At 49.2% G+C, this 21,558-nt stretch overlaps 1 pseudogene; it reads right to left on the bottom strand.

Annotated features, from left to right (window-relative positions):
- Positions 1 to 312: 312 nt before the first annotated feature.
- Positions 313 to 21,558, bottom strand: part of LOC135559814 (E3 ubiquitin-protein ligase RNF216-like) — an 87,684-nt pseudogene continuing 66,438 nt past the window's right edge.

Genomic DNA, 21,558 nt, shown 5'->3' on the forward strand with positions numbered 1-21,558 from the left:
GCAGCCCAACATCCTGGTGACCAGCCCAGCCGTAACGTAGTCTAGTCAGACAGATATGATGCCCTGAAGACCACCCACAGCCCAGGTTGCTCTCTCTGTCTCAGTTGTGGGTCCAACCTCCAACCAGGACCAAACCTAGAAAGGTGTGGGACACTTTGAAACCTCCTGAGTTGACGGCTCCCAACGCAGCCCAACATCCTGGTGACCAGCCCAGCCGTAACGTAGTCTAGTCAGACAGATATGATGCCCCGAAGACCACCCACAGCCCAGCCGTAACGTAGTCTAGTCAGGGTCATATCCCTGTAACGTAGTCTACAGCTGTGTCCGTGGCCTTGGTGTGCTCTGTCCGTGGCCTTGGTGTGCTCTGTCCGTGGCCTTGGTGTACTCTGTCCGTGGCCTTGGTGTGCTCTGTCCGTGGCCTTGGTGTGCTCTGTCCGTGGCCTTGGTGTGCTCTGTCCGTGGCCTTGGTGTGCTCTGTCCGTGGCCTTGGTGTGCTCTGTCCGTGGCCTTGGTGTGCTCTGTCCGTGGCATTGGTGTGCTCTGTCCGTGGCATTGGTGTGCTCTGTCCGTGGCCTTGGTGTGCTCTGTCCGTGGCATTGGTGTGCTCTGTCCGTGGCATTGGTGTGCTCTGTCCGTGGCCTTGGTGTGCTCTGTCCGTGGCCTTGGTGTGCTCTGTCCGTGGCCTTGGTGTGCTCTGTCCGTGGCCTTGGTGTGCTCTGTCCGTGGCCTTGGTGTGCTCTGTCCGTGGCCTTGGTGTGCTCTGTCCGTGGCCTTGGTGTGCTCTGTCCGTGGCCTTGGTGTGCTCTGTCCGTGGCCTTGGTGTGCTCTGTCCGTGGCCTTGGTGTGCTCTGTCCGTGGCCTTGGTGTGCTCTGTCCGTGGCCTTGGTGTGCTCTGTCCGTGGCCTTGGTGTGCTCTGTCTGTGGCAGACCGTGTGCTCTGTCTGTGGCCTTGGTGTGCTCTGTCTGTGGAAGACAGTGTGCTCTGTCTGTGGCCTTGGTGTTGTCTGTCCGTGGCCTTGGTGTGCTCTGTCTGTGATACGATGGACTACCTTAAGCTAAGAGTATAAAGGTCTGTGATACGATGGACTACCTTAAACTAAGAGTATAAAGGTCTGTGATACGATGGACTACCTTAAGCTAAGAGTATAAAGGTCTGTGATACGATGGACTACCTTAAACTAAGAGTATAAAGGTCTGTGATACGATGGACTACCTTAAACTAAGAGTATAAAGGTCTGTGATACGATGGACTACCTTAAACTAAGAGTATAAAGGTCTGTGATACGATGGACTACCTTAAGCTAAGAGTATAAAGGTCTGTGATACGATGGACTACCTTAAGCTGAGAGTATAAAGGTCTGTGATACGATGGACTACCTTAAGCTGAGAGTATAAAGGTCTGTGATACGATGGACTACCTGAAGATAAGGTCTGATAAGTGGACTATGGAGATAGGTAAGATAAGTGGAACCACCAGACAGGACCAGAATGTGAAAACTAAAATATTTATTGAGCAGAAACACTCAGAACAACATTATGCTTTAATCAAAAATATCTCTGGAACAGTAGCAAGGTCAATGGGTCAGAGGTCAGCACCCCCCCCCCGAAACAAAACAAACGTAAAGCAGGGTTCGCTCTGCCATGATCACATCTCAGTCTATTAACTGATGGAGACACCTGGTACTAGATAACAGTCTGGAAGAGGAGGACGAGAAGTAGAGGATGAAGGTCTGTAGAGGAGGAGGGGGTTATAGGTGTCTGTAGTAGAGGAGGAGGAGGAGGGTTATAGGTGTCTGTAGTAGAGGAGGGGTTATAGGTGTCTGTAGGAGGAGGAGGTTATAGGTGTCTGTAGTAGAGGAGGAGTTATAGGTGTCTGTAGTAGAGGAGGGGGTTATAGGTGTCTGTAGTAGAGGAGGAGGAGGGTTATAGGTGTCTGTAGTAGAGGAGGAGGGGGTTATAGGTGTCTGTAGTAGAGGAGGAGGTTATAGGTGTCTGTAGTAGAGGAGGAGGAGGGTTATAGGTGTCTGTAGTAGAGGAGGAGGAGGGTTATAGGTGTCTGTAGTAGAGGAGGAGGAGGGTTATAGGTGTCTGTAGTAGAGGAGGAGGGTTATAGGTGTCTGTAGTAGAGGAGGAGGGTTATAGGTGTCTGTAGTAGAGGAGGAGGAGGGTTATAGGTGTCTGTAGTAGAGGAGGAGGGTTATAGGTGTCTGTAGTAGAGGAGGAGGAGGGTTATAGGTGTCTGTAGTAGGTTATAGGTGTCTGTAGTAGAGGAGGAGGAGGGTTATAGGTGTCTGTAGTAGAGGAGGAGGAGGGTTATAGGTGTCTGTAGTAGAGGAGGAGGGGTTATAGGTGTCTGTAGTAGAGGAGGAGGGGTTATAGGTGTCTGTAGGAGGAGGAGGGTTATAGGTGTCTGTAGGAGGAGGGAGGGTTATAGGTGTCTGTAGTAGAGGAGGAGGGGTGTCTGTATAGAGTGTGTCTGTAGTAGAGGAGGAGGGTTATAGGTGTCTGTAGTAGGGAGGAGGAGGTGTCTGTTATAGGTGTGTCTGTAGTAGAGGAGGAGGAGGGGTTATAGGTGTCTGTAGTAGAGGAGGAGGAGGGTTATAGGTGTCTGTAGTAGAGGAGGAGGTTATAGGTGTCTGTAGTAGAGGAGGAGGAGGATAGGTGTCTATAGGTGTCTGTAGTAGAGAGGAGGGTTATAGGTGTCTATAGGGAGGAGGAGGGTTATAGGTGTCTGTAGTAGAGGAGGAGGGGGTTATAGGTGTCTGTAGTAGAGGAGGAGGGTTATAGGTGTCTGTAGTATTATAGGTGTCTGTAGTAGAGGAGGAGGGGGTTATAGGTGTCTGTAGTAGAGAGGAGGGTTATAGGTGTCTGTAGTAGAGGAGGAGGGTTATAGGTGTCTGTAGTAGAGGAGGAGGAGGAGGTTATAGGTGTCTATAGGTGTCTGTAGTAGAGGAGGAGGGTTATAGGTGTCTGTAGGAGGAGGAGGGTTATAGGTGTCTGTAGTAGAGGAGGAGGGGGTTATAGGTGTCTGTAGTAGAGGAGGAGGAGGTGTCTGTAGGGTTATAGGTGTCTGTAGTAGAGGAGGAGGAGGGTTATAGGTGTCTGTAGTAGAGGAGGAGGAGGGTTATAGGTGTCTGTAGTAGAGGAGGAGGAGGGTTATAGGTGTCTGTAGTAGAGGAGGAGGGTTATAGGTGTCTGTAGTAGAGGAGGAGGTCTAGTAGGGAGGAGGTTATAGGTGTCTGTAGTAGAGGAGGAGGTCTGTAGTAGGGAGGAGGAGGGGTTATAGGTGTCTGTAGTAGAGGAGGAGGAGGGTTATAGGTGTCTGTAGTAGAGGAGGAGGAGGGTTATAGGTGTCTGTAGTAGAGGAGGAGGAGGGTTATAGGTGTCTGTAGTAGAGGAGGAGGGTTATAGGTGTCTGTAGTAGAGGAGGAGGAGGGTTATAGGTGTCTGTAGTAGAGGAGGAGGGGGTTATAGGTGTCTGTAGTAGAGGAGGAGGAGGGTTATAGGTGTCTGTAGTAGAGGAGGAGGAGGGTTATAGGTGTCTGTAGTAGAGGAGGAGGGTTATAGGTGTCTGTAGTAGAGGAGAGGGTTATAGGTGTCTGTAGTAGAGGAGGAGGAGGGTTATAGGTGTCTGTAGTAGAGGAGGAGGAGGGTTATAGGTGTCTGTAGTAGAGGAGGGGGTTATAGGTGTCTGTAGTAGAGGGGAGGGTTATAGGTGTCTGTAGTAGAGGAGGAGGGTTATAGGTGTCTGTAGTAGAGGAGGAGGAGGGTTATAGGTGTCTGTAGTAGAGGAGGAGGAGGGTTATAGGTGTCTGTAGTAGAGGAGGAGGGTTATAGGTGTCTGTAGTAGAGGAGGGTTATAGGTGTCTGTAGTAGAGGAGGAGGAGGGTTATAGGAGGAGGAGGAGGGGTTATAGGTGTCTGTAGTAGAGAGGAGGGTTATAGGTGTCTGTAGTAGAGAGGAGGAGGGTTATAGGTGTCTGTAGTAGAGGAGGAGGGGGTTAGGGTGTCTGTATAGGTGTCTGTAGTAGAGGAGGAGGGTTATAGGTGTCTGTAGTAGAGGAGGAGGGGGTTATAGGTGTCTGTAGTAGAGGAGGAGGAGGGTTATAGGTGTCTGTAGTAGAGGAGGAGGGTTATAGGTGTCTGTAGTAGAGGAGGAGGGTGTCTGTAGTAGAGGAGGGTTATAGGTGTCTGTAGTAGAGGAGGAGGGGGTTATAGGTGTCTGTAGTAGAGGAGGAGGAGGGTTATAGGTGTCTGTAGTAGAGAGGAGGGTTATAGGTGTCTGTAGTAGAGGAGGAGGAGGGTTATAGGTGTCTGTAGTAGAGGAGGTCTGTAGTTATAGGTGTCTGTAGTAGAGGAGGAGGGTTATAGGTGTCTGTAGTAGAGGAGGAGGGTTATAGGTGTCTGTAGTAGAGGAGGAGGAGGGTTATAGGTGTCTGTAGTAGAGGAGGAGGAGGGTTATAGGTGTCTGTAGTAGAGGAGGAGGGTTATAGGTGTCTGTAGGGGAGGGTTATAGGTGTCTGTAGTAGGAGGGGGGTTATAGGTGTCTGTAGTAGAGGAGGAGGGGGTTATAGGTGTCTGTAGTAGAGAGGAGGAGGGTTATAGGTGTCTGTAGTAGAGGAGGAGGAGGGTTATAGGTGTCTGTAGTAGAGGAGGAGGAGGGTTATAGGTGTCTGTTATAGGTGTCTGTAGTAGAGGAGGAGGAGGGTGTCTGTAGTAGTTATAGGTTATAGGTGTCTGTAGTAGAGGAGGAGGAGGGTTATAGGTGTCTGTAGTAGAGGAGGGTTAGGTGTCTAGTAGGGAGGAGGGTTATAGGTGTCTGTAGTAGAGGAGGAGGAGGGTTATAGGTGTCTGTAGTAGAGGAGGAGGGGGTTATAGGTGTCTGTAGTAGAGGAGGAGGAGGGTTATAGGTGTCTGTAGTAGAGGAGGAGGAGGGTTATAGGTGTCTGTAGTAGAGGAGGAGGGGGTTATAGGTGTCTGTAGTAGAGGAGGAGGAGGGTTATAGGTGTCTGTAGTAGAGGAGGAGGTTATAGGTGTCTGTAGTAGAGGAGGAGGAGGGTTATAGGTGTCTGTAGTAGAGGAGGAGGGTTATAGGTGTCTGTAGTAGAGGAGGAGGAGGGTTATAGGTGTCTGTAGTAGAGGAGGAGGAGGGTTATAGGTGTCTGTAGTAGAGGAGGAGGGGTTATAGGTGTCTGTAGTAGAGGAGGAGGAGGGGTTATAGGTGTCTGTAGTAGAGGAGGAGGGGTTATAGGTGTCTGTAGTAGAGGAGGAGGAGGGTTATAGGTGTCTGTAGTAGAGGAGGAGGGGGTTATAGGTGTCTGTAGGTTATAGGTGTCTGTAGTAGAGGAGGAGGGGTTATAGGTGTCTGTAGTAGAGGAGGAGGTTATAGGTGTCTGTAGTAGAGGAGGAGGGTTATAGGTGTCTGTAGTAGAGGAGGAGGATAGGGTTATAGGTGTCTGTAGTAGAGGAGGAGGAGGGTTATTATAGGTGTCTGTAGTAGAGGAGGAGGAGGGTTATAGGTGTCTGTAGTAGAGGAGGAGGAGGGTTATAGGTGTCTGTAGTAGAGGAGGAGGGTTATATAGGTGTCTGTAGTAGGAGGAGGAGGGGAGGAGGAGGGTTATAGGTGTCTGTAGTAGAGGAGGAGGGGGTTATAGGTGTCTGTAGTAGAGGAGGAGGAGGGTTATAGGTGTCTGTAGTTATAGGTGTCTGTAGTAGAGAGGAGGATAGGTGTCTGTAGTAGAGGAGGAGGAGGGTTATAGGTGTCTGTAGTAGAGGAGGAGGAGGGTTATAGGTGTCTGTAGTAGAGGAGGAGGAGGGTTATAGGTGTCTGTAGTAGAGGAGGAGGAGGGTTATAGGTGTCTGTAGTAGAGGAGGAGGGTTATAGGTGTCTGTAGTAGGAGGAGGATAGGTGTCTGTAGTAGAGGAGGAGGAGGGTTATAGGTGTCTGTAGTAGAGGAGGAGGTTATAGGTGTCTGTAGTAGAGGAGGAGGAGGGTTATAGGTGTCTGTAGTAGAGGGTTAGGTGTCTGTAGTAGAGGAGGAGGGTTATAGGTGTCTGTAGTAGAGGAGGGGGTGTCTGTAGTAGGTTATAGGTGTCTGTAGTAGAGGAGGAGGAGGGTTATAGGTGTCTGTAGTAGAGGAGGAGGATAGGTGTCTGTAGTTATAGGTGTCTGTAGTAGAGGAGGAGGAGGGTTATAGGTGTCTGTAGTAGAGGAGGAGGAGGGTTATAGGTGTCTGTAGTAGAGGAGGAGGAGGGTTATAGGTGTCTGTAGTAGGAGAGGAGGGTTAGGTGTCTGTAGGAGGGTTATAGGTGTCTGTAGTAGAGGAGGAGGGGGTTATAGGTGTCTGTAGTAGAGGAGGTGTCTGTAGGGGGTTATAGGTGTCTGTAGTAGAGGAGGGTTATAGGTGTCTGTAGTAGAGGAGGAGGAGGGTTATAGGTGTCTGTAGTAGAGGAGGAGGAGGGTTATAGGTGTCTGTAGTAGAGGAGGAGGAGGGTTATAGGTGTCTGTAGTAGAGGAGGAGGGGGTTATAGGTGTCTGTAGTAGAGGAGGAGGAGGGTTATAGGTGTCTGTAGTAGAGGAGGAGGAGGGTTATAGGTGTCTGTAGTAGAGGAGGAGGGTTATAGGTGTCTGTAGTAGAGGAGGAGGTTAGGTGTCTGTAGTAGAGGAGGAGGGTTATAGGTGTCTGTAGTAGAGGAGGAGGAGGGTTATAGGTGTCTGTAGTAGAGGAGGAGGAGGGTTATAGGTGTCTGTAGTAGAGGAGGAGGGTTATAGGTGTCTGTAGTAGAGTAGGAGGAGGAGGGTTATAGGTGTCTGTAGTAGAGGAGGAGGGTTATAGGTGTCTGTAGTAGAGGAGGGGAGGGTTATAGGTGTCTGTAGTAGAGGAGGAGGAGGGTTATAGGTGTCTGTAGTAGAGGAGGAGGAGGGTTATAGGTGTCTGTAGTAGAGGAGGGTTATAGGTGTCTGTAGTAGGGTTATAGGTGTCTGTAGTAGAGGAGGAGGGGGTTATAGGTGTCTGTAGTAGAGGAGGAGGAGGGTTATAGGTGTCTGTAGTAGAGGAGGAGGGGGGTTATAGGTGTCTGTAGTAGAGGAGGAGGAGGGTTATAGGTGTCTGTAGTAGAGGAGGAGGGTTATAGGTGTCTGTAGAGGAGGTTATAGGTGTCTGTAGTAGAGGAGGAGGTTATAGGTGTCTGTAGAGAGGAGGAGGAGGGTTATAGGTGTCTGTAGGAGGAGTTATAGGTGTCTGTAGTAGAGGAGGAGGGGGTTATAGGTGTCTGTAGTAGAGGAGGAGGGTTATAGGTGTCTGTAGTAGAGGAGGAGGGTTATAGGTGTCTGTAGTAGAGGAGGAGGAGGGGTGTCTATAGTAGAGGAGGGGGTTATAGTGTCTGTAGTAGAGGAGGAGGGTTATAGGTGTCTGTAGTAGAGGAGGAGGGGAGGGTTATAGGTGTCTGTAGTAGAGGAGGAGGAGGGTTATAGGTGTCTGTAGTAGAGGAGGAGGAGGGTTATAGGTGTCTGTAGTAGAGGAGGAGGAGGGTTATAGGTGTCTGTAGTAGAGGAGGAGGAGGGTTATAGGTGTCTGTAGTAGAGGAGGAGGGGTTATAGGTGTCTGTAGTAGAGGGAGGTTATAGGTGTCTGTAGTAGAGGAGGAGGATAGGTGTCTGTAGTAGAGGAGGGTTATAGGTGTCTGTAGTAGAGGAGGAGGAGGGTTATAGGTGTCTGTAGTAGAGGAGGAGGAGGGTTATAGGTGTCTGTAGTAGAGGAGGAGGAGGGTTATAGGTGTCTGTAGTAGAGGAGGAGGAGGGTTATAGGTGTCTGTAGTAGAGGAGGGGAGGGTTATAGGTGTCTGTAGGGGTGTCTGTAGTAGAGGAGGAGGAGGGTTATAGGTGTCTGTAGTAGAGGAGGAGGAGGGTTATAGGTGTCTGTAGTAGAGGAGGAGGAGGGTTATAGGTGTCTGTAGTAGAGGAGGAGGAGGGTTATAGGTGTCTGTAGTAGAGGAGGAGGAGGGTTATAGGTGTCTGTAGTAGAGGAGGAGGGGGTTATAGGTGTCTGTAGTAGAGGAGGAGGAGGGTTATAGGTGTCTGTAGTAGAGGAGGAGGGTTATAGGTGTCTGTAGTAGAGGAGGAGGAGGGTTATAGGTGTCTGTAGTAGAGGAGGAGGAGGGTTATAGGTGTCTGTAGTAGAGGAGGAGGAGGGTTATAGGTGTCTGTAGTAGAGGAGGAGGGGGTTATAGGTGTCTGTAGTAGAGGAGGAGGAGTTATAGGTGTCTGTAGTAGAGTTAGGTGTCTGTAGGAGGAGGAGGGTTATAGGTGTCTGTAGTAGAGGAGGAGGAGGAGGGTTATAGGTGTCTGTAGTAGAGGAGGAGGAGGGTTATAGGTGTCTGTAGTAGAGGAGGAGGAGGGTTATAGGTGTCTGTAGTAGAGGAGGAGGAGGGTTATAGGTGTCTGTAGTAGAGGAGGAGGAGGGTTATAGGTGTCTGTAGTAGAGGAGGAGGAGGGTTATAGGTGTCTGTAGTAGAGGAGGAGGAGGGTTATAGGTGTCTGTAGTAGAGGAGGAGGGGGTTATAGGTGTCTGTAGTAGAGGAGGAGGGTTATAGGTGTCTGTAGTAGAGGAGGAGGAGGGTTATAGGTGTCTGTAGTAGAGGAGGAGGGTTATAGGTGTCTGTAGGGGAGGAGGGTTATAGGTGTCTGTAGTAGAGGAGGAGGAGGGTTATAGGTGTCTGTAGTAGGAGGAGGAGTTATAGGTGTCTGTAGTAGAGGAGGAGGAGGGTTATAGGTGTCTGTAGTAGAGGAGGAGGGTTATAGGTGTCTGTAGTAGAGGAGGAGGGGGTTATAGGTGTCTGTAGTAGAGGAGGAGGAGGGGGTTATAGGTGTCTGTAGTAGAGGAGGAGGGGGTTATAGGTGTCTGTAGTAGGAGGAGGAGGGTTATAGGTGTCTGTAGTAGAGGAGGAGGGTTATAGGTGTCTGTAGTAGAGGAGGAGGAGGGTTATAGGTGTCTGTAGTAGAGGAGGGAGGGTTATAGGTGTCTGTAGTAGAGGAGGAGGAGGGTTATAGGTGTCTGTAGTAGAGGAGGGTTATAGGTGTCTGTAGTAGAGGAGGAGGAGGGTTATAGGTGTCTGTAGTAGAGGAGGAGGGTTATAGGTGTCTGTAGTAGAGGAGGAGGAGGGTTATAGGTGTCTGTAGTAGAGGAGGAGGGTTATAGGTGTCTGTAGTAGAGGAGGAGGGTTATAGGTGTCTGTAGTAGAGGAGGAGGGTTATAGGTGTCTGTAGTAGGGGAGGAGGGTTATAGGTGTCTGTAGTAGAGGAGGAGGAGGGTTATAGGTGTCTGTAGTAGAGGAGGAGGGTTATAGGTGTCTGTAGTAGAGGAGGTGTCTGTAGTAGAGGGTTATAGGTGTCTGTAGTAGAGGAGGAGGAGGTGTCTGTAGTAGGGTTATAGGTGTCTGTAGTAGAGAGGAGGAGGGTTATAGGTGTCTGTAGTAGAGGAGGAGGAGGGTTATAGGTGTCTGTAGTAGAGGAGGAGGAGGGTTATAGGTGTCTGTAGTAGAGGAGGAGGAGGGTTATAGGTGTCTGTAGTAGAGGAGGAGGAGGGTTATAGGTGTCTGTAGTAGAGGAGGAGGGTTATAGGTGTCTGTAGTAGAGGAGGAGGGTTATAGGTGTCTGTAGTAGAGGAGGAGGAGTAGAGGAGAGGAGGGTTATAGGTGTCTGTAGTAGAGGAGGAGGAGGGTTATAGGTGTCTGTAGTAGAGGAGGAGGAGGGTTATAGGTGTCTGTAGTAGAGGAGGAGGGGGTTATAGGTGTCTGTAGTAGAGGAGGAGGGTTATAGGTGTCTGTAGTAGAGGAGGAGGGTTATAGGTGTCTGTAGTAGAGGAGGAGGGGGTTATAGGTGTCTGTAGTAGGGTTATAGGTGTCTGTAGTAGAGGAGGAGGGGGTTATAGGTGTCTGTAGTAGAGGAGGAGGAGGGTTATAGGTGTCTGTAGTAGAGAGGAGGAGGGTTATAGGTGTCTGTAGTAGAGGAGGAGGGTTATAGGTGTCTGTAGAGGAGGAGGGTTATAGGTGTCTGTAGTAGAGGAGGAGGGTTATAGGTGTCTGTAGTAGAGGAGGAGGGTTATAGGTGTCTGTAGTAGAGGAGGAGGAGGGTTATAGGTGTCTGTAGTAGAGGAGGAGGAGGGTTATAGGTGTCTGTAGTAGAGGAGGAGGAGGGTTATAGGTGTCTGTAGTAGAGGAGGAGGAGGGTTATAGGTGTCTGTAGTAGAGGAGGAGGATAGGTGTCTGTAGTAGAGGGGTTATAGGTGTCTGTAGTAGAGGAGGAGGAGGAGGGTTATAGGTGTCTGTAGTAGAGGAGGAGGAGGGTTATAGGTGTCTGTAGTAGAGGAGGAGGGGGTTATAGGTGTCTGTAGTAGAGGAGGAGGGTTATAGGTGTCTGTAGTAGAGGAGGAGGGTTATAGGTGTCTGTAGTAGAGGAGGAGGGGGTTATAGGTGTCTGTAGTAGAGGAGGAGGAGGGTTATAGGTGTCTGTAGTAGAGGAGGAGGAGGGTTATAGGTGTCTGTAGTAGAGGAGGAGGAGGGTTATAGGTGTCTGTAGTAGAGGAGGAGGAGGGTTATAGGTGTCTGTAGTAGAGGAGGAGGAGGGTTATAGGTGTCTGTAGTAGAGGAGGAGGGGTTATAGGTGTCTGTAGTAGAGGAGGAGGAGGGGGTTATAGGTGTCTGTAGTAGAGGAGGAGGAGGGTTATAGGTGTCTGTAGTAGAGGAGGAGGAGGGTTATAGGTGTCTGTAGTAGAGGAGGAGGGGGTTATAGGTGTCTGTAGTAGAGGAGGAGGAGGGTTATAGGTGTCTGTAGTAGAGGAGGAGGGGTTATAGGTGTCTGTAGTAGAGGAGGAGGAGGGTTATAGGTGTCTGTAGTAGAGGAGGAGGAGGGTTATAGGTGTCTGTAGTAGAGGAGGAGGAGGGTTATAGGTGTCTGTAGTAGAGGAGGAGGAGGGTTATAGGTGTCTGTAGTAGAGGAGGAGGAGGTTATAGGTGTCTGTAGTAGAGGAGGAGGAGGGTTATAGGTGTCTGTAGGAGGAGGAGGGTTATAGGTGTCTGTAGTAGAGGAGGAGGAGGGTTATAGGTGTCTGTAGTAGAGGAGGAGGAGGGTTATAGGTGTCTGTAGTAGAGGAGGAGGAGGGTTATAGGTGTCTGTAGTAGAGGAGGGTTATAGGTGTCTGTAGTAGGTTATAGGTGTCTGTAGTAGAGGAGGAGGGGGTTATAGGTGTCTGTAGTAGAGGAGGAGGAGGGTTATAGGTGTCTGTAGTAGAGGAGGAGGGTTATAGGTGTCTGTAGTAGAGGAGGAGGGTTATAGGTGTCTGTAGTAGAGGAGGAGGAGGGGTTCTGTAGTATTAGGTGTCTGTAGTAGAGGAGGAGGGTTATAGGTGTCTGTAGTAGAGGAGGAGGAGGGTTATAGGTGTCTGTAGTAGAGGAGGAGGGTTATAGGTGTCTGTAGTAGAGGAGGGGGTTATAGGTGTCTGTAGTAGAGGAGGAGGAGGGTTATAGGTGTCTGTAGTAGAGGAGGAGGAGGGTTATAGGTGTCTGTAGTAGAGGAGGAGGAGGGTTATAGGTGTCTGTAGTAGAGGAGGAGGGGTTATAGGTGTCTGTAGTAGAGGAGGAGGAGGGGGTTATAGGTGTCTGTAGTAGAGGAGGAGGAGGGTTATAGGTGTCTGTAGTAGAGGAGGAGGAGGGTTATAGGTGTCTGTAGTAGAGGAGGAGGAGGAGGTTATAGGTGTCTGTAGTAGAGGAGGAGGGGGTTATAGGTGTCTGTAGTAGAGGAGGAGGGTTATAGGTGTCTGTAGTAGAGGAGGAGGAGGGTTATAGGTGTCTGTAGTAGAGGAGGAGGAGGGTTATAGGTGTCTGTAGTAGAGGAGGAGGGGTTATAGGTGTCTGTAGTAGAGGAGGAGGAGGGTTATAGGTGTCTGTAGTAGAGGAGGAGGAGGATAGGTGTCTGTAGTAGGTGTCTGTAGTAGAGAGGAGGGGGTTATAGGTGTCTGTAGTAGAGGAGGAGGAGGGTTATAGGTGTCTGTAGTAGAGGAGGAGGGTTATAGGTGTCTGTAGTAGAGGAGGAGGGGGTTATAGGTGTCTGTAGAGGAGGAGGAGGGTTATAGGTGTCTGTAGGAGGAGGAGGAGGGTTATAGGTGTCTGTAGTAGAGGAGGAGGAGGGTTATAGGTGTCTGTAGTAGAGGAGGAGGGGGTTATAGGTGTCTGTAGTAGAGGAGGAGGAGGGTTATAGGTGTCTGTAGTAGAGGAGGAGGAGGGTTATAGGTGTCTGTAGGGTTATAGGTGTCTGTAGTAGAGGAGGAGGAGGGTTATAGGTGTCTGTAGTAGAGGAGGAGGGTTATAGGTGTCTAGTAGGTGTGTCTGTAGTAGAGGAGGAGGAGGGTTATAGGTGTCTGTAGTAGAGGAGGGGTTATAGGTGTCTGTAGTAGAGGAGGAGGGGTTATAGGTGTCTGTAGTAGAGGAGGAGGGTTATAGGTGTCTGTAGTAGAGGAGGAGGGTTATAGGTGTCTGTAGTAGAGGAGGAGGAGGGTTATAGGTGTCTGTAGTAGAGGAGGAGGGTTATAGGTGTCTGTATAGGTGGTGTCTGTAGTAGAGGAGGAGGGTTATAGGTGTCTGTAGTAGAGGAGGAGGGTTATAGGTGTCTGTAGTAGAGGAGGAGGGTTATAGGTGTCTGTAGTAGAGGAGGAGGAGGGTTATAGGTGTCTGTAGTAGAGGAGGAGGAGGGTTATAGGTGTCTGTAGTAGAGGAGGAGGAGGGTTATAGGTGTCTGTAGTAGAGGAGGAGGAGGTTATAGGTGTCTGTAGTAGGGAGGAGGGGGTTATAGGTGTCTGTAGTAGAGGAGGAGGGTTAGGTGTCTGTAGTAGAGGAGGAGGAGGGTTATAGGTGTCTGTAGTAGAGAGGAGGGTTATAGGTGTCTGTAGTAGAGGAGGAGGAGGGTTATAGGTGTCTGTAGTAGAGGAGGAGGGTTATAGGTGTCTGTAGTAGAGGAGGAGGAGGGTTATAGGTGTCTGTAGTAGAGGAGGAGGGTTATAGGTGTCTGTAGTAGAGGAGGAGGAGGGTTATAGGTGTTATAGGTGTCTGTAGTAGAGGAGGAGGGTTATAGGTGTCTGTAGTAGAGGAGGAGGAGGGTTATAGGTGTCTGTAGTAGAGGAGGAGGTTATAGGTGTCTGTAGTAGAGGAGGAGGAGGGTTATAGGTGTCTGTAGTAGAGGAGGAGGAGTTATAGGTGTCTGTAGTAGAGGAGGAGGAGGGTTATAGGTGTCTGTAGTAGGAGGTGGAGGGTTATAGGTGTCTGTAGTAGAGGAGGAGGAGGGTTATAGGTGTCTGTAGTAGAGGAGGAGGAGGGTTATAGGTGTCTGTAGTAGAGGAGGGGAGGTTATAGGTGTCTGTAGTAGAGGAGGAGGAGGGTTATAGGTGTCTGTAGTAGAGGAGGAGGAGGGTTATAGGTGTCTGTAGTAGAGGAGGAGGAGGGTTATAGGTGTCTGTAGTAGAGGAGGAGGAGGGGGTTATAGGTGTCTGTAGTAGAGGAGGAGGAGGGTTATAGGTGTCTGTAGTAGAGGAGGAGGAGGTGTCTAGTAGAGGAGGAGGTGTCTGTAGTAGAGGAGGAGGGTTGCCAGGTGTCTGTAGTAGAGGAGGAGGATTAGGTGTCTGTAGTAGAGGGGTTATAGGTGTCTGTAGTAGGAGGAGGAGGGTTATAGGTGTCTGTAGTAGAGGAGGAGGGTTATAGGTGTCTGTAGTAGAGGAGGAGGAGGGTTATAGGTGTCTGTAGTAGAGGAGGAGGGTTATAGGTGTCTGTAGTAGAGGAGGAGGAGGGTTATAGGTGTCTGTAGTAGAGGAGGAGGGTTATAGGTGTCTGTAGTAGAGGAGGAGGGTTATAGGTGTCTGTAGTAGAGGAGGAGGGTTATAGGTGTCTGTAGTAGAGGAGGGGGTTATAGGTGTCTGTGGTAGAGGAGGAGGAGGGTTATAGGTGTCTGTAGTAGAGGAGGAGGGGGTTATAGGTGTCTGTAGTAGAGGAGGAGGAGGGTTATAGGTGTCTGTAGTAGAGGAGGAGGAGGGTTATAGGTGTCTGTAGTAGAGGAGGAGGAGGGTTATAGGTGTCTGTAGTAGAGGAGGAGGGGGTTATAGGTGTCTGTAGTAGAGGAGGAGGAGGGTTATAGGTGTCTGTAGTAGAGGAGGAGGTTATAGGTGTCTGTCTGTAGTAGAGGAGGAGGAGGGTTATAGGTGTCTGTAGTAGAGGAGGAGGAGGGTTATAGGTGTCTGTAGTAGAGGAGGAGGAGGGTTATAGGTGTCTGTAGTAGAGGAGGAGGGTTATAGGTGTCTGTAGTAGAGGAGGAGGAGGGGTTATAGGTGTCTGTAGTAGAGGAGGAGGGTTATAGGTGTCTGTAGTAGAGGAGGAGGGTTATAGGTGTCTGTAGTAGAGGAGGGTTATAGGTGTCTGTAGTAGAGGAGGGGGTTATAGGTGTCTGTAGTAGAGGAGGAGGAGGGTTATAGGTGTCTGTAGTAGAGGAGGAGGGTTATAGGTGTCTGTAGTAGAGGAGGAGGGTTATAGGTGTCTGTAGTAGGTGTGTCTGTAGTTAGGTGTCTGAGTAGAGGAGGGTTATAGGTGTCTGTAGTAGAGGAGGAGGAGGGTTATAGGTGTCTGTAGTAGGTTATAGGTGTCTGTAGTAGAGGAGGAGGGTTATAGGTGTCTGTAGTAGAGGAGGAGGAGGGTTATAGGTGTCTGTAGTAGAGGAGGAGGGTTATAGGTGTCTGTAGTAGAGGAGGAGGGGGTTATAGGTGTCTGTAGTAGAGGAGGAGGAGGGTTATAGGTGTCTGTAGTAGAGGAGGAGGAGGGTTATAGGTGTCTGTAGTAGAGGAGGATAGGTGTCTGTAGTAGAGGAGGAGGAGGGTTATAGGTGTCTGTAGTAGAGGAGGAGGAGGGGGTTATAGGTGTCTGTAGTAGAGGAGGAGGGTTATAGGTGTCTGTAGTAGAGGAGGAGGGTTATAGGTGTCTGTAGTAGGAGGAGGGTTATAGGTGTCTGTAGTAGAGGAGGAGGAGGGTTATAGGTGTCTGTAGTAGAGGAGGAGGAGGGTTATAGGTGTCTGTAGTAGAGGAGGAGGAGGGTTATAGGTGTCTGTAGTAGAGGAGGAGGGTTATAGGTGTCTGTAGTAGAGGAGGAGGGTTATAGGTGTCTGTAGTAGAGGAGGAGGAGGGTTATAGGTGTCTGTAGTAGAGGAGGAGGGTTATAGGTGTCTGTAGTAGAGGAGGAGGGTTATAGGTGTCTGTAGTAGAGGAGGAGGAGGGTTATAGGTGTCTGTAGTAGAGGAGGAGGAGGGTTATAGGTGTCTGTAGTAGAGGAGGAGGAGGGTTATAGGTGTCTGTAGTAGAGGAGGAGGAGGGTTATAGGTGTCTGTAGTAGAGGAGGAGGGTTATAGGTGTCTGTAGTAGAGGAGGAGGAGGGTTATAGGTGTCTGTAGTAGAGGAGGAGGGTTATAGGTGTCTGTAGTAGAGGAGGAGGAGGGTTATAGGTGTCTGTAGTAGAGGAGGAGGAGGGTTATAGGTGTCTGTAGTAGAGGAGGAGGAGGGTTATAGGTGTCTGTAGTAGAGGAGGAGGAGGGTTATAGGTGTCTGTAGTAGAGGAGGAGGAGGGTTATAGGTGTCTGTAGTAGAGGAGGAGGGTTATAGGTGTCTGTAGTAGAGAGGAGGAGGGTTATAGGTGTCTGTAGTAGAGGAGGAGGGGGTTATAGGTGTCTGTAGTAGAGGAGGAGGGTTATAGGTGTCTGTAGTAGAGGAGGAGGGTTATAGGTGTCTGTAGTAGAGGAGGGAGGGTTATAGGTGTCTGTAGTAGAGAGGAGGGTTATAGGTGTCTGTAGTAGAGGAGGAGGAGGTTATAGGTGTCTGTAGTAGAGGAGGAGGGTTATAGGTGTCTGTAGTAGAGGAGGAGGGTTATAGGTGTCTGTAGTAGAGGAGGAGGGGGTTATAGGTGTCTGTAGTAGAGGAGGAGGGTTATAGGTGTCTGTAGTAGAGGAGGAGGAGGGTTATAGGTGTCTGTAGTAGAGGAGGAGGAGGGTTATAGGTGTCTGTAGTAGAGGAGGAGGGGGTTATAGGTGTCTGTAGTAGAGGAGGGGGTTATAGGTGTCTGTAGTAGCGAGGGGGGTCCATAGTGCATGGGCATGTTGACGTCTACATTGTTCAGGTTGTTGTTGACCTGGTTGAGGGGGTGGTAGTTGAGGGGGCAGGTGGAGGAGCGGGGCACGTAGGGGCGGGGGGCAAGGGCTGGCGATGAGGCAGAATGACACGAGGAGGGACCAATAAGGGCGCTCGCACCGCCTGCGGAGGGGGGGCTGCTCGAGGTCGCTTAGCAACCACCACAGGTTCCGGGGGCGGGCCCACTCTCTTCCCTGAAGTCTCTGAGAGAGAGAGAGAGAAATGTCAGTTAGTCAGGGTGATGGTCAGGACGATAGTCAGGGTGATAGCTGTTAGTCAGGGTGATAGTCAGGGTGATAGCAGTTAGTCAGGGTGATAGCAGTTAGTCAGGGTGATAGCAGTTAGTCAGGGTGATAGCAGTTAGTCAGGGGGATAGCAGTTAGTCAGGGTGATAGCTGTTAGTCAGGGTGATAGTCAGGGTGATAGCTGTTAGTCAGGGGGATAGTCAGGGTGATAGCTGTTAGTCAGGGGATAGTCAGGTGATAGCTGTTAGTCAGGGGATAGTCAGGGTGATAGCTGTTAGTCAGGGGATAGTCAGGGTGATAGCAGTTAGTCAGGGTGATAGTCAGGGGATAGCAGTTAGTCAGGGTGATAGTCAGGGTGATAGCAGTTAGTCAGGGTGATAGTCAGGTGATAGCAGTTAGTCAGGGTGATAGCAGGGTGATAGCAGTTAGTCAGGGTGATAGTCAGGGTGATAGCAGTTAGTCAGGGTGATAGTCAGGGTGATAGCAGTTAGTCAGGGTGATAGTCAGGGTGATAGCAGTTAGTCAGGGTGATAGTCAGGGTGATAGCAGTTAGTCAGGGTGATAGCAGTTAGTCAGGGTGTTAGTCAGGGTGATAGCCAGGGTGATAGTCAGGGTGATAGCCAGGGTGATAGTCAGGGTGATAGCCAGGGTGTTAGTCAGGGTGATAGCCAGGGTGATAGCTGTTAGCCAGGGTGATAGTCAGGGTGATAGCCAGGGTGATAGCCAGGGTGATAGTCAGGGTGATAGCCAGGGTGATAGCCAGGGTGATAGTCAGGGTGATAGCCAGGGTGATAGCCAGGGTGATAGCCAGGGTGATAGTCAGGGTGATAGCCAGGGTGATAGCTGTTAGCCAGGGTGATAGCCAGGGTGATAGTCAGGGTGATAGTCAGGGTGATAGCCAGGGTGTTAGTCAGGGTGATAGCCAGGGTGATAGCCAGGGTGATAGCCAGGGTGATAGTCAGGGTGATAGTCAGGGTGATGGCTGTTAGTAGATTACCCATAGTTCCTGAAGGACAGTATTACAGCATCAGGGTGATAGTCAGGGTGATAGCTGTTAGTCAGGGGGATAGTCAGGGTGATAGCTGTTAGTAGATTACCCATAGTTCCTGAAGGACAGTATTACAGCATCAGGGTGATAGTCAGGGTGATAGCTGTTAGTCAGGGTGATAGTCAGGGTGATAGCTGTTAGTAGATTACCCATAGTTCCTGAAGGACAGTATTACAGCATCAGGGTGATAGTCAGGGTGATAGCTGTTAGTAGATTACCCATAGTTCCTGAAGGACAGTATTACAGCATCAGGGTGATAGCCAGGGTGATGGCTGTTAGTAGATTACCCATAGTTCCTGAAGGACAGTATTACAGCATCAGGATGATAGTCAGGGTGATGGCTGTTAGTAGATTACCCATAGTTCCTGAAGGACAGTATTACAGCATCAGGGTGATAGTCAGGGTGATAGCTGTTAGTAGATTACCCATAGTTCCTGAAGGACAGTATTACAGCATCAGGGTGATAGTCAGGGTGATGGCTGTTAGTAGATTACCCATAGTTCCTGAAGGACAGTATTACAGCATCAGGGTGATAGTCAGGGTGATAGCTGTTAGTAGATTACCCATAGTTCCTGAAGGACAGTATTACAGCATCAGGGTGATAGTCAGGGTGATAGCTGTTAGTAGATTACCCATAGTTCCTGAAGGACAGTATTACAGCATCAGGATGATAGTCAGGGTGATGGCTGTTAGTAGATTACCCATAGTTCCTGAAGGACAGTATTACAGCATCAGGGTGATAGTCAGGGTGATAGCTGTTAGTCAGGGTGATAGTCAGGGTGATAGCTGTTAGTCAGGATGATAGTCAGGGTGATGGCTGTTAGTAGATTACCCATAGTTCCTGAAGGACAGTATTACAGCATCAGGATGATAGTCAGGGTGATAGCTGTTAGTAGATTACCCATAGTTCCTGAAGGACAGTATTACAGCATCAGGATGATAGTCAGGGTGATAGCTGTTAGTAGATTACCCATAGTTCCTGAAGGACAGTATTACAGCATCAGGGTGATAGTCAGGGTGATAGCTGTTAGTAGATTACCCATAGTTCCTGAAGGACAGTATTACAGCATCAGGGTGATAGCCAGGGTGATAGCTGTTAGTAGATTACCCATAGTTCCTGAAGGACAGTATTACAGCATCAGGGTGATGGCTGTTAGTAGATTACCCATAGTTCCTGAAGGACAGTATTACAGCATCAGGGTGATAGTCAGGGTGATAGCTGTTAGTAGATTACCCATAGTTCCTGAAGGACAGTATTACAGCATCAGGGTGATAGCCAGGGTGATAGCCAGGGTGATAGTCAGGGTGATAGCCAGGGTGATAGCCAGGGTGATAGTCAGGGTGATAGCCAGGGTGATAGCTGTTAGCCAGGGTGATAGCCAGGGTGATAGTCAGGGTGATAGTCAGGGTGATAGCCAGGGTGTTAGTCAGGGTGATAGCCAGGGTGATAGCCAGGGTGATAGTCAGGGTGATAGCCAGGGTGATAGTCAGGGTGATGGCTGTTAGTAGATTACCCATAGTTCCTGAAGGACAGTATTACAGCATCAGGGTGATAGTCAGGGTGATAGCTGTTAGTCAGGGGGATAGTCAGGGTGATAGCTGTTAGTAGATTACCCATAGTTCCTGAAGGACAGTATTACAGCATCAGGGTGATAGCCAGGGTGATGGCTGTTAGTAGATTACCCATAGTTCCTGAAGGACAGTATTACAGCATCAGGATGATAGTCAGGGTGATGGCTGTTAGTAGATTACCCATAGTTCCTGAAGGACAGTATTACAGCATCAGGGTGATAGCCAGGGTGATGGCTGTTAGTAGATTACCCATAGTTCCTGAAGGACAGTATTACAGCATCAGGATGATAGTCAGGGTGATGGCTGTTAGTAGATTACCCATAGTTCCTGAAGGACAGTATTACAGCATCAGGGTGATAGTCAGGGTGATAGCTGTTAGTCAGGGTGATAGTCAGGGTGATGGCTGTTAGTAGTTTACCCATAGTTCCTGAAGGACAGTATTACAGCATCAGGGTGATAGTCAGGGTGATAGCTGTTAGTAGATTACCCATAGTTCCTGAAGGACAGTATTACAGCATCAGGATGATAGTCAGGGTGATGGCTGTTAGTAGATTACCCATAGTTCCTGAAGGACAGTATTACAGCATCAGGGTGATAGTCAGGGTGATAGCTGTTAGTAGATTACCCATAGTTCCTGAAGGACAGTATTACAGCATCAGGGTGATAGTCAGGGTGATGGCTGTTAGTAGATTACCCATAGTTCCTGAAGGACAGTATTACAGCATCAGGGTGATAGTCAGGGTGATAGCTGTTAGTCAGGGTGATAGTCAGGGTGATGGCTGTTAGTAGATTACCCATAGTTCCTGAAGGACAGTATTACAGCATCAGGATGATAGTCAGGGTGATAGCTGTTAGTAGATTACCCATAGTTCCTGAAGGACAGTATTACAGCATCAGGATGATAGTCAGGGTGATAGCTGTTAGTAGATTACCCATAGTTCCTGAAGGACAGTATTACAGCATCAGGGTGATAGTCAGGGTGATAGCTGTTAGTAGATTACCCATAGTTCCTGAAGGACAGTATTACAGCATCAGGGTGATAGTCAGGGTGATGGCTGTTAGTAGATTACCCATAGTTCCTGAAGGACAGTATTACAGCATCAGGGTGATAGTCAGGGTGATAGCTGTTAGTAGATTACCCATAGTTCCTGAAGGACAGTATTACAGCATCAGGGTGATAGTCAGGGTGATAGCTGTTAGTAGATTACCCATAGTTCCTGAAGGACAGTATTACAGCATCAGGGTGATGGCTGTTAGTAGATTACCCATAGTTCCTGAAGGACAGTATTACAGCATCAGGGTGATAGTCAGGGTGATGGCTGTTAGTAGATTACCCATAGTTCCTGAAGGACAGTATTACAGCATCAGGGTGATAGTCAGGGTGATGGCTGTTAGTAGATTACCCATAGTTCCTGAAGGACAGTATTACAGCATCAGGGTGATAGTCAGGGTGATGGCTGTTAGTAGATTACCCATAGTTCCTGAAGGACAGTATTACAGCATCAGGATGATAGTCAGGGTGATAGCTGTTAGTATATTACCCATAGTTCCTGAAGGACAGTATTACAGCATCAGGGTGATAGTCAGGGTGATGGCTGTTAGTCAGGGTGATGGCTGTTAGTAGATTACCCATAGTTCCTGAAGGACAGTATTACAGCTGTTAGTCAGGGGGATAGTCAGGGTGATAGCTGTTAGTCAGGGGGATAGTCAGGGTGATAGCAGTTAGTCAGGGTGATAGTCAGGGTGATAGCTGTTAGTCAGGGTGATAGTCAGGGTGATAGCTGTTAGTCAGGATGATAGTCAGGGTGATGGCTGTTAGTAGATTACCCATAGTTCCTGAAGGACAGTATTACAGCATCAGGATGATAGTCAGGGTGATAGCTGTTAGTAGATTACCCATAGTTCCTGAAGGACAGTATTACAGCATCAGGGTGATGGCTGTTAGTAGATTACCCATAGTTCCTGAAGTATTACAGCATCAGGATTTATAAAGAAACACACTGACCTGCGTTCTTCTTGTTGAGCTCTTTCTCGCCCTCTTTCTGAATGTCCTGAATGATGCGCTCGTCATCTTGCTGTAGGGAGACACACACACATTAGCTGGTCCTCTGTCAGCTCAGCTGGTAGAGACACACACACACACATTAGCTGGTCCTCTGTCAGCTCAGCTGGTAGAGACACACACACACATTAGCTGGTCCCCTGCTCAGCTGGTAGAGAGACACACACACATTAGCTGGTCCTCTGCTCAGCTGGTAGAGAGACACACACACATTAGCTGGTCCTCTGTCAGCTCAGCTGGTAGAGAGACACACACATTAGCTGGTCCCCTGCTCAGCTGGTAGAGAGACACACACACATTAGCTGGTCCCCTGTCAGCTCAGCTGGTAGACACACACACACATTAGCTGGTCCTCAGCTCAGCTGGTAGAGACACACACATTAGCTGGTCAGCTGGTAGAGAGACACACACACATTAGCTGGTCCTC

This window comes from Oncorhynchus nerka, linkage group LG15, assembly GCF_034236695.1.
Source record: "Oncorhynchus nerka isolate Pitt River linkage group LG15, Oner_Uvic_2.0, whole genome shotgun sequence".
NCBI lineage: Eukaryota > Metazoa > Chordata > Actinopteri > Salmoniformes > Salmonidae > Oncorhynchus > Oncorhynchus nerka.